Source organism: Hyaena hyaena, unplaced genomic scaffold, assembly GCF_003009895.1.
Source record: "Hyaena hyaena isolate Hyena2069 unplaced genomic scaffold, ASM300989v1 scaffold_483, whole genome shotgun sequence".
Classification (NCBI taxonomy): domain Eukaryota; kingdom Metazoa; phylum Chordata; class Mammalia; order Carnivora; family Hyaenidae; genus Hyaena; species Hyaena hyaena.
The window spans coordinates 1100606-1113845 of NW_024081117.1; the positions used below are offsets into that span (position 1 = coordinate 1100606).

At 38.5% G+C, this 13240-nt stretch overlaps 1 protein-coding gene across 1 annotated transcript in view; it reads right to left on the reverse strand.

Annotated features, from left to right (window-relative positions):
• GTF2F2 (general transcription factor IIF subunit 2) overlaps window positions 1–13240 on the reverse strand; it is a 155680-nt gene that overhangs the window by 69912 nt on the left and 72528 nt on the right. The window lies entirely within an intron of this gene.

The window sequence follows — 13240 nt, forward strand, 5'->3', positions numbered from 1 at the left end:
CCACTGAAGATGAACATTCTATCTAGAACAATTACTGTCATAACAATACCAAGATTTGGGAAATTCCTGTGTATAAAGTATCTGAAGTGCATAAGAAAGTCCTTACGTGCTTATGTTTCTATTGAAACATAAATCAATCCTTTTTAAAAAACAAATTTAGAATACCCCACCATCCCTGAAAATAATTCACTTTTATATCCATGTGTCTATTAATGTTGAATACTAAAAGAGCTACCTGTTAATACTCCCCACTTATTTAGCAGTATCTGCCGCAGGTCAACAGGCTGAATTTAATTTTTAGTTAAAGGATTCTGCTGTCAATGTTCTCCATATAATACCTGAAAAGGGTAAGAAGTATCCAAAGCAGCTGCCTATTTCAACTTGGCCACTATGCTCATCACTATTCTTTAATCAAGGTCACTCTCATAAAGCAAAAAAATTCACTTCTCCAAACCATAATTTCCTGTCCATCTTATCCCCTTTTCAAACCTAAAATAGCTTTCCAGTGATTCTCAAGTGAAAGAAAAGTCTTAATCATCAGCAATGAATTTTCCCACTGATTGGCTGCTCTTAAATAACCCCACATCTCTGTTAGCTCATTCTCCTTCTCCTCTTAAATACAATTTAAAAAGCCAATTACTTATGATAAGGCCTCCTAAGCAAGATTTAAAGCCTTCACACACACTTTAAAGCCTCATAGGAAAATGTTTTCATATTCTTTCCACTAACCATGCTTTAAATATTGCATTATTATTTTAAAGGCATTTGAAAGCACCCACTTGCACACCACTGATCTGTAAGATCATATTCATTAATACAAGAAAACCTTACTTAAAACCACTTTGTTGGGGGTGCACGGGTGGCTCTGTCAGTTAAGTACTTGACTCTTGACTTTGGTTCTTCAGGTCATGATATCACGGTTTATGAGTTTGAGACATTGGGAGGGAGCCTGCTTGGGATTCTCTCTCCCTCTGCCTCTCCAGACACTCTCCCTCTCTTTCTAAAAAAACAAAACCAAACCACTTTGTTGGTCCAATTTAAAAGACCATAAATACTGAAATGCATCAGTAATAACAAAAATAAATGAAACAGGACTCCTGTCCTCAAGGAGCTATTCAAATGATTCTCTGACATATATTCTTAAGAAGTACTGAGGGCCCCCAAAGAGCTTTTATGTGAGTTTAATCTATTGCTATTGATCATATTAGAAATTAAACTAAGGAATGTTTAGAAAATCAGAATTGAAAAAGGCAAAAAAGCCTTGGTGTTATTATGAATAATAGTTTTGATTTCAGAGACCCCTTGAAAGGGTCTCAGGAATCCTTCTACCCAAAAGTTTCCAGATCACATTTTGAGAGCTGCGGGTCTAGTGGGAAGCTAAGACAGGTATAAAAAATTATTTTAATATACCACAATCACTTACCCCAAGCAGGCTCCACATCAGCAGCACAAAGCCTGACACAGGGCTTGAACTGACAAACCATGAGATAGTGACCTTAGCCAAAACCAAGAATTGCACGCTCAACCGACTGAGCCACCCAGGTACCCCAACACCAGAATCACTTAGACTAGACCTCCACTTACCCCATTTCTAGATTACCAAGGCTCTCAAGTCCCCTCTTTTAAATACAGTGACGTATGCCCACAGCTCGCCCACAGTGGGTAGTTAGGTTTGTCTCTAGTACTCTCACACACTTCTGCTCTAACTATATTAGAATTTGTTTATGCTGTTTTACTGTTAGTAATTATGCAGTTTGATTATATATTATGTAATCTCATTAATTATAAATATGGGGGAAGGAGATGTTTCTATGAAAACCAGGTTTAATGCCTTGAGAAGTCTTGATATAAAAGTAAGTTGCTAAAAAAAACTACTGTCGAAGTAGGGACTGGAGAAATTAACATGAGACTAGAACAGAAACAGGAAAGTCTAGGATTCTGCATTCCTACTGCTTCAGTATCTGAGTTCTTGCTCTTTTCTAAGAAGCCAAAATTGTAAATCTAAACTGGATTAAGGGCACAATTTTCCCAAAAAAGAGAAAGCAGATGCTCAGTCAGCATACTATACTGAAATCAAAGTCCTTGTCCCACATGTACATGGTAGTTAAATGTACATTTTAACTATTAAGGTAAAATGTTTAAAGCACTAGGAATGCGGGGCGCCTGGGTGGCTTAGTCAGTTAAGCGTCCGACTTTCCCTTAGGTCATGATCTCGCGGTTCGTGGGTTCAAGCCCCGCGTCGGGCTCTGTGCTGACTGCCAGCTCAGAGCCTGGAGCCTGTTTCAGTCTGTGACTCCCTCTCTCTCTGACCCTCCCCTGCTCACGCTGTCTCTCTCTCTCTCCTAGAAATAAATAAAACATTAAAAATAATAATAATAAAGCACTAGGAATGCATATAAAGGATTCTCTACTTTTGAATTTACCTGACAGAATACCAGTCCCTCCCTATGGGCTATGGGACACTACGGCACAATGCAGAATTTTTTAAGGGTTGTAAGACAGGCACACACAGAGTACTGAGACTAAAACACACAAAGAGACTATATCTAGATGAGGTTCCAGAAAAGTTTTGATAGAGAAAACAATGTTTATGTTGGATTTATTTTTAATGTTCGTTTATCTTTTAGAGAGAAACAGAGTCCGAGCAGGGGAGGGGCAGAGAGAGAGAGAGAGAGGGAGCCAGAATCTGAAGCTACTCCAGGCCCTGAGCTGTCAGCACAGAGCCTGATGCGGGGCTCAAGCCCACAAACTGTGAGATCATGACCTGAGCCGAAGTCAGACACTTAAGTGACTGAGCCACCCAAGAGCCCCTGTTTATGTTGGATCTTGAAAAACAGGTAGACTTTGGACAGGAGGTAAGGCAGGAAGATGCTGAAGGTGATGGGAATAGAGTGAATAACAGCTTTCGTCTCCTTCCTCTCTCTCTCTCTCTCTCCCTGTGTGTGTTTCTCTCTCTGAATTTCAAACTAAGGGACCCACACCAGAATTGGATTCTGGGAAATTTTCAGAATCCTTCCAATTTTTATCACCTATCCCCTGCCTTTTTTGCAAGATCCATTTACTTCTTGGTTTCTCGTACTTGTAACCAAAAGAATGAGTATGAGCACACAACTTTGATAATAGTTTTATTTTATTTATCTATATCCTACCACCTAGTTTCAGAAAAAAAACTGAGAAAGAGGCACCTGGAAGGCACAGTCAGTTAAGCATCTGACTTTAGCTCAGGTCATGATCTCGCAGTCCGTGAGTTTGAGCCCCACGTTGGGCTCTGTGCTGACAGCTCAGAGCCCAGAACCTGCTTCGGATTCTGTGTCTCCCTCTCTCTCTGCCCCTCCCCTGCTCATGCTTTGTCTCTGTCTCTCTCAAAAATAAGCATTAACATAAACAAATAAATAAGAAAAAATTTAAAGGGTATATATACAAAACATATGCCATATAAAAGAACTGCAGAGTTCTAGTTCTGATTCTGTCAGTAAATAGTGATGTCACTTTGGCGAGGCTACTTCACATCTCTGGGCCTCAGCATGTACATAATGAAGTTCCTGGGATCTCTGAGATCTAGTTCCAATTCTCTTTCACTTAATAAACAAAGTAAAAAAACAACAACTGGACTTCACTTCCAAGGGATGTTTTATTATTTCATTAGTGTTTATTTTGTTTGGGCTGATACATTCTTTTTTTCTTTTTTGAGAGACAGAGAGTAAGAAAGCGAGAAGGTGTGAGCAAAGGAGGGGTCAGAGAGAGGGAGAGACACACAATATGAAACAGGCTCCAGGCTCTGAGTGGACAGCACAGAGCCTGATGTGGGGCTCAAACCCACGAACCGTAAGGCATGACCTGAGCCAAAGTCGGACGCTTAACCGAGTAAGCTACCCAGGCACCCCTGGGCTGATACTTTATAAAAGACCTAAGTATAATTAAATTTTCTGAGGAGAAATTAAAAACTGTTTCTTGAAACAACAAAATGTTGAGAAATTTCAGCTCTAACCTACACCTTCCTGTTCTTTATCTCAACTGAGACAGACTCTTATGTTGAAGAACCAAGAAAACCAACAGGCACTTTTTACAAGTTAAGGGCACACTCAGTTTAAACAAGTTACAGTAATAAGTAGGGAGGGTGCTTATTAGCATTGGCATGTAATTAATGATACCAGGTATATTAGAAAGATGTTAGGCATCAGGAAGTTATAGGCATTCATTTCCACAAGGCCACTCTGGATCCAGTTCAGTGTGGAGGCCTTGACGAGCACTTCCAACTCCAATTAAAATACAGATAAGTGGGCTTGAACCAAGATTTTGGACTGTTCCTTACAACTTCTGAAGCTACTTTCCTGATTCTTATTCATATCACATCTGTGTCTATAATCTGGAAAAGGACCGAAGAAAAAATATTTCCACAGAGCAGGTAAATTTAAAAGGTAAACCATTTTTAATATTCCTACTAATTTCCATTCTTCTCATTTAAAAATCTTTTCATGGAAGTTTGTTGCCTGTGGTTCACAGGGTAAGGCAAATCTATATAAACTACTTGGCATCTTAACAAACCATTTAGGCAAACTTGCAACCTCTGTATTATTAAGAAAGTGATCCTTATTCAACTCAAATTTGTGAACTGATGTTCTGATCTATTTAACCTTCAAAAAATTTGGAAATAAAACATCATGGGGCATCTAGGTGGTTCAGTCGGTTAAGCATGTAACTTCAGCTCAGGTCATGATCCCATGGTTCATGAGTTCGAGGCCCACATTGGGCTCTGTGCTGACAGCTCAGAGTCCAGAGCCTGTTTCAGGTTCTGTCTCCCTCTCTGTCTGCCCCTCCCCAGCTTGCACTCTCTCTCTCTCAAAAATAAATAAACATTAACAAAAAAAAATTTTTTTTTAAAGATCATGTTCAGATTTCAGTAAACCCACAGTTAGCATTTATTTACCTCAAAAGTAACAAATGAGCAGTCATATAAATATTGCCCAAAGTTATCTATTTATGTAACATGTTTTGATATAATATTCAAATTACAAATATGCCTAATACACTGGAAATTCCCAATTTTAAACAAATACTGAAACAGTATTTTGAGGACTAGACCAAAGATTTAGAAAACATCTCAACCTCCTCACTCATAGTACTACTCTTCAACTGTTCACCTACAGACTGTAAGAAGGCTGCATGTACATTCCTATATAAGGGACATTGAGGGGCACCTGGGTGACTCAGTTCGCTAAGCATCTACCTCTTGATTTTGGCTCAGGTCATAATCTCATGGTTCATGAGTTTGAGCTACACGTTAACTTGGGATTCTCTCTCTCTCCCACACTGTTTGCTCCTCTCCCATTCTCTCTCTCTCTCTCACTCACTTGCTCTCTCTTTCAAAATAAATAAACTTTAAAGAGAAAAAAAAAGGACACTGTAATAATGATCAAAAAGCATCTGTGAATGACAAGAATGGTTGCCCAGGAGAAGGAAAAGTAGCTAGCTAAAGTACAAAAATCAAAGATGGAGGCCTTAAAGGCACAAAGGAATCTGGATTGTTCTAGTTCACAGAACCTATAACAGACTTTAGATCAAAGAAATAACATAGGCAATGAGCTTTTTAAAACCAAATATTTGTATGTTTTCATGCTTACAAATGAAGGCCACAAGTTACTGTTCCTTCTATACTTCAGACTACAGTCTCTTTTATGCTTGTTACATCATATATATACTCAGCCAATATAAAAACCTCTTGAATACAGATGTGGGCATGATGTTTTGACTTGTAAACAGGCCAAATCTCTAACCTCAAAGCTGCTTTCAAGAATAAGAGACTGGATAAAACCCAGAAATAAAACACAGCTTTATAAAAAACATAAAGTAATATTATGTTTAATAAATGAAAAATGCAGGAATACCCTAATAATATAATAATTTGTTTTAGTTAGACCTTCATCAAAGGGTGCAATCCAGCTTCGAATATTGCACTTGAAATCAGAGATAACTTAAAAACAATAGCAAAAGTGGGGTCCCTGGGTGGCTCAGTCAGTTAAGCGTCTGACTTCAGCTCAGGTCATGATCTCATGGTTTGTGAGTTTGAGCCCCGCATCGGGCTCTGTGCTGACAGCTCAGAGCCTGGAGCCTGCTTCAGATTCTGTGTCTCCCTCTCTCTCTGCCACTCTCCCACTTGTACTCTGTCTCTTTTTCTCTCTCTCCCAAAAATAAACATTAAAAAATAAAATTTAATAAAATTAATAAAATTAAGAAAAAATAGCAAAGGTGATTAAATGAATTGAAAAAATATCCTTCCAGGAAAGATTAAGTCTCCTAGAGAGCAGACTTTCACTATAATGCTATATTATTATTAAATAGTGCCAAATGCTCCTCTTGACATGATAAGTGATACCAAGGAAGAAAAATACAGACCCTTGCATGTAGAAAGACTGCAATATACATGAAGGATACAATATTAATGAAATATTTATAGACAATCCAATGGCACCTATTTTCAAATCAACTGAATAGGATTCAAGTTTCATTAAGTTCATCTTTAGTACCTCCTATTCTCTTCACCATGTTTAACTGGTTAACAGTGGCGATGCCAGGCACTAGTTTAGTTCTTTATGATTTTAAGATAATTTAACAAAGTTATCTCCACAACTACAGGGTAGAAGTTATGTCCCCATCATTTAGAAGTCCTTTGAGAAAACTTCCCTTTCCTGACTCATCGATTTCCTTAATATGGTGCTTTTTCAACTCTGCTTGATCATTATTAGAATAAACACCTGGGGAGCTTTTTAAAAACTATTGGGCCCAAAGCCAGAGATTCTCCTCTAACTGGCTTATAGGGCCAAGAGATGGTGGTATTTTTATAACCTTAATAGATCATTCTAATATGCTATAGCCAGAGTTTAAATATGGCTCCTCACCCCAGACTTCCTTTCTTCCTCTCCCGTATCTCTATCAACTTTATTTTCTGGTGGTATATAGGTAGTAGTTCATAGAACTGCTCAAATATTTCAACAAATCTAATCTATTACATCATCTTATAAGCCACTAAGACAAAACACTGCCATGATTTTAATCCATACCCTGATTTCAGAAATGTTTAATGTGAAAAAAATGTGCAACATGAAAGAGTCCTCTATCCCTAATTTACAATCAATATATTGTAAGCAACTGCATTTGCTCCTATGAACCACCACACCCTGTCCTGCTGCTCAGGGCCCCTTTTCTCTCCTCCTCCCCATCTTACCACTAGGGACACAAGAGCATCTTGAAGAAAAGAGGACAGCAGAAGGGGTAGTGAGTGGTAAGGGACAGCACTTACAAGCAAAGATTTTGTTTTTTGGTCACTGATTTCATAGTAGTATTACCTTTACAAGTTTTCAAAGTCATGTCCCTCATTTTGAGATTGTAGATAATGGTTACTAACATTTTAAAAATATCTTCTTCCCAAAGAGAAGGAAAAATTCCATTTTGCCAAATAGCGCTATAAAATGAGTTCTATATAATAATATAATTTCAGTGTTCATTTGATGGCTCATGAAAGTGCTATGCTCATCTGGTTACAATAGAATTTTCCAGTGAATAATAATGCACAGGCTACAATTCAAAAAAGGGAAAATTCATTTTAAAAACGTAAATGACTTCTGCTTACAGAATTATAAAACACTGCTTTCCCTGAAGCACTCATCTCCCAAAGTATATTTAGAATATGAATTAATATGATTTGTAAATTGTTTTCATAGTCATCTGTGTAATTAATGAAAAGCAAAGAAATGTGGAACGGAATTTTGCTTGAAGTTCTCATTTAATCTGTCATTTTTATTTGTTCTCCTTTTAATACATAGTGCTTTACTCTTTTCTACACTCCTCAAATGAAGCTTAAGCTTGCCAATATAGCAAAGATTCCTGGGCTTCTCTGAAGACTCAGGTCAACACTGCAAAACATTCACAAACATGTTCACCTGAGTGAATTACCCATCCTCATTACCTTCCTGCCAGAGGTTATATCCCATGCCTATAACCCTAGAAGGGTTCAAGCACTCTGCATAGTTGGTTAGATACTGTGGCCCATCAGCAACATAAGCCAGGTGAGACAGTACTTGTGTTAGTACAGTCCCAGTACCAGGTAACACCTAAGACAGATGAATTTTATATGTCAAAACTAAAGGTTTGACGTTCAAACATAATTAGATTAACATGGAAAAAATCCTTGATTCTTATAATGTTAATACATTACACTGTGTAATTTTTTTTTCTTTTTAAGAGAGAGCAAGCATATACCCAAGAGAACTGCAGAGGGGCAGAGACAGAGGGAAAGAATCCCAAGCAGGTTCGACACCTAGCATGGGGCCCCAGGCAGGGCTCAGTACCACCACCATGAGATCATGACCTGAGCTGAAATCAAGTCAGACGCTTAACTGACTGAGCCACCCAGTGCCCCTATTTCTATTTTTTAACACAGAAGCTAACGTAAAATAGTCATAGCTGAATATCTAAATGAATGTTTCCCACATTAAATGCGATTAACAGGGGGCTATAAAGAAGAGATAAACCACACATTGAACAAGAGAAACTTGGGGCACCTGAGTGACTCAGTTGGTTAAGCATCTGACTCTTGATTTCAGCCCAGGTCATGATCTCACAGTTTGTGAATTCAAGCCCCACGTTGTGTTCCATGCTGACAGTGTAGAGCCTGCTTGGGATTCTCTCACTCCCCTCCTCTCTCTGCCGCTCCCCTGCTCACATGTTCTCGCTCTAAAAAATAAATAATTAAACTTGAGAGAGAGAGAGACAATCTTAGTTTGCAAAAGACATGTTTCAAAGCAAAAATGAGAGAGAGAGAGAACAGCTTGCAAAAGACATGTTTCAAAGCAAAAATGAGAGAGAGAGAGAGAGAGAAACTTAGCTTGCAAAAGACATGTTTCAAAGCAAAGAGGCATCAGAGAACATAAATATAAGATGGCCAAGGGTTAGTCAGATTTGAGAAAATGTACAGAGATATCATAATGGAGTCAGGTAGGTGGGTATCAAATTCAAGTGAGAAAAACAAAGATCAATAAGCTTGAAAAAATGTGGCAAGTCCAGAGCTCAGAGAGTGCCAGATTTAAGTAAAGTTCGACAGCAGCTGCTCTAGCTGTAGTTGCTTTTACCCTCTTTCTAAGGTAATGGGAACTAATGACAGGCAGAAAACATGGAGGTAAAAACAACCAAAAAGATATGGGATAGGCGGAGGCTGTGGAGGCAGAAGCACTATTCTTATTTTAAAGACAGCTCCTAAAGCCAACCCTTTTCCTTGAAAAGGAGTGTCTGAATTTCATACAGGAGGGAGTGATATGTTGAGCTTGGGGGAATTATCAAACTTGTGTCTTCCAACCAAGAGAGATACCTTCTTGGTGAGGTTCTACTTCCTTCCATGGCACATAGAGCAAGCATATATTATGATGACATCCTGTGTCAATCAAGGCGATGACAATGACCTTATTTTCCATCAGGAGCTGGTAGATAAGATGAGAACTCCTCCCACTGGCCTGGAAGATGTTCTGCCTAATGCAGATAGTGAAAGATTAGCATCATATTAGTGGAAGATTTTGCTAGAATTTGATTAGGCACTGGGCCTAACTAATGGGTATACTTATACCAAGAACCTAACATGGCACTGTTTAAATCCTAAAAGTTAGCTAAAGGGCTCTTTTATATGTGTGATTACAGATGTCTAAGATAGAGGTGATTTGGGGCGCCTGGGTGGCTCAGTTGGTTAAGTGTCCGACTTCAGCTCAGGTCATGATCTCATTGGTCGTGGGTTTAAGCCCCGCATCAGGCTCTGCTGATAGCTAGCTCAGAGCCTGGAGCCTGTGTGTGTGTCTCTCTCTCCCTCTGACCCTCCCCTGTTCATGCTGTCTCTTTCTCTCAGAAATAAAAAAAACATTTTAAAAAATTAAAAAAAAAAAAAAAAGAGGTGATCTAACTCTAACAAAGGTCTAGAGTACTGAGTAGAAAATAGGGCCCCTACCTTTAAAAAATCATTTTGCTTGCAAATGAGATGAAATCCTCATGTCTAGTGATCAAGTGGATCTAAGTGAACTAATCTTTGACATGTGGGTTAAGCCTTTTGCTGAAACTGCTGAATTGCAGTTTAGACTTGCAGTGAGGTGGAGAGATGTAATCACACCATATTTTCCTTGGCATATGAAGCATCATTTTTATAGTTTTAGGGCTGTGTGGCCCTGATTGACACTATCCAGGACAAGCTTTCCTCACCCTCCACCCACCCAAGCAGGCAAATATAAACTCAGAAGAGAAAAAAGAAAATAACCTGGCTGTCTCATAAGGGGCAGGTGTGCCACAACAGGCAGAAATGATCTACAACTCCCTGCAACTTCTGTAAAATGCAACCATGTTACTTTAAAGGGGACAGTGTGGAGTAATGAGGATAAAGTGAGGCCTACTGGGAGCCATTTTTCTTTTTCAAGACTGCAAGTTGGGGGCAGCAGGACACAAAAGAAAAGTGCTGTGGATTCATATCAATTTCTAGTGAAGCACTAAGACAAAGCTTCCGTTACACTACTGTTGCCAGGCCACGGGTAGCAAACAGATCATACGTGGCAGGTGAGCAGAAGCCAGTGTGAAGTCTAGAGTGAAAAAAAGCAACCAAGGGTCAGAAGTACATACTGGGGTGGTTCAGAGTCTGTCAAAGCAAGCAAGCAGAAACAAAGAACATGCACCAATAGTCTTAAAAACCAGCAGCAGACACCAGAAGTGTCCAAGTGTGAGACAGCCCTGGAGTGCTGGCTGAAGAGGCAGTCCTGTCTCACCCTTCCATCCTGAGGAAGCCCACCTTCTAGCAGCATGAGCTTCATTTCCCCATGAAGGCATCTACAAATGGGCCAAACAGGCTGTAGGGAAGAAGGCCTAGTATTACATGGTCATCTCCTACATTACTTGATTTAAACACACAAAACCCAGGTTCCATCACTACCCTACAGTTATGATCTATTGATTCTGATGTCCCATAAAGTTCATTTAAAGAGTAGTCAACCAGACCTATCAATGAAATTGTTATGCCTTTGTTGATTCTGCTTATAACCTGGTGCTACTAGCGTACAGTGACTATAAATATATTGGTCCCAAGAATACATTTCTAAACTTGTGCCAAAAAAATCTATACAAATTTTTAAAAATTTTTTAATGTTTATTTTTGAGAGAAGGAGAGGGAGGGAGGGAGAGAGAGGGAGAGAGAGAGAGAGAGAGCAAGCAAGCACAAGTGGGGGAGGGACAGGGAGAATGGGAGACACAGAATCCGAAGCAGGCTCCAGGCTCTAAGCTGTCAACACAGAGCCCAATGCAGGGCTCAAACCCACAGACCAAATGATCATGACCAGACACTTAACTGACTGAGCCACCTTGGGGCCTCTCTATTTCTTAAAAAGTCAGATCTATAGAAAAGACTTGATTCCAAAAGAACAAAATCAGCACACACATGAAATTGTTAGAATCTAAGAGTAAACTTTTCTTAAATAATGCGGGATTGAGAGGAAGCTTTAGTTCAAGTACTGGCTTATTAACAAGCTGTAAAGTTCTAGGTAAAACACTAGTTAAAAGCTCCCTAGGGGTGTGTGGGTGGCTCGGTTGGTTAAGTGTCCAATTTAGGCTCAGGTCATAATCTTGCATTCGTAGGTTTGAGCCCTGTGTCAGGCTCTGTGCTGACAGCTCAGAGCCTGGTACCTGCTTCAGATTCTGTGTCTCCTCTATATCTGCCCCTCCCCCACTCGTTCTCTCTCTCTCTCTCTCTCCCTCCCAAAAATAAACATTTAAAAAAAAAAAAACACCTCCCTAGAATGTAATTTTATTTTTGGTAAAATGAGGAGGTTGAATTTTATGGTCTCTAAGCAAAAACTCAGCTCTAAAAATGTTATGCTTTCGATTTCTAGTTTAATTTCGATGGACTTTTGATAATCTAAGTAATAAATATATGTTATCTGCTATAAGTAAAGATATATTTTTTTATATCTGAAGAAATCTAATATTGCTTAAAGAAAATACAAGGTGAGCATTTTTAGAAGACTCTGCTCCAATGTTTCCGCCAACATACTGTTGAATAATTTAAAAATACCTTTAATGTAATAGAAATAAAAATCAATTTAATATTAAATCTAATTTAACTCTGAGAATAATGTATTTCCTCAGAAAAATTTAGTAGAGAGACCAGTCAAATAATAGCGTATTGGGTACAATGTTCACGTTTCTTCCCCCTGGGTCTTTAAACTCTAGAAATGAAAGTTCAGATCTCTAAAATGTGTTGGAAGGCAAGTTAGAGGGAAGGAGAAAAAAGTTTGGGGGTGGGGGGAGAGACACACCAGACTCAACACTGTTCCAGTTCCCAAGTTACCAAAAAATAAAAAGTTGTCTTTGGCCCTTTCTTTTGCCTTTTGTGTACAGAGGGAAAAATAAGAAACAACAAAAACAATAAAAAACAGTGAAATTTACCATGACACTACTTTATAGCAGGTATTCTGAATCTTTTGTCTTCCCAAACACGTGAAAGTGGGTATGTGAACACGCACGCACACACAGTTACAGTATTTTCTACCCAAGTCTTTGTTCCGTATTGGAGCAGGTTTAGGGAAAATAAGCTTATGAATTTTCCATAGGAAATCTTAACCAAAAAGAAATGTAAATGACTACTGAAAGCCTGTGTATTTCATGCTTTACATTAAGGTAAAACAAACCAACAAGCAAACCCAAATAAAATAAACTAATAGAACCTTTTGTTAAAGAGCAATAAGAAAATTTCTTCTCGGTGCTAAAGATCTTCAAATCACAATCACATGCAAATCCAATTAAATTCAAGTGCAAAGTCACAAACAACAGGTTTAAATATTCTCATTTGGGTCTTTAAAATGACTCCACCACTGTGAAATGTGTGTTTTATAGGAGAAAAGATTCTATTCACCTCCATCCTTTCTCTTTTGGTTTCCTGTTTATGATTTACGTTTAAAAATGATACAGAGTCAATATACAATATTCTCCAAATGCTAACAATATTATTCAGTATTAGGCTTGCCTGCTTGAGCAATAACTTAAAAGACATTTAGAAATGGAAACATACTCACTTAGCTGGAGAATTAAACATCTGTAACTGTTTAAATGACAAGAGGAAATTCAATTTATTGAATAACTTGAGTAACGTTTATTACTTCAAAGAATATACATGAAAATCTTAACAAATTCCTTCCCCGATACGGTTAAAATGCAAATTGTCTTTTTT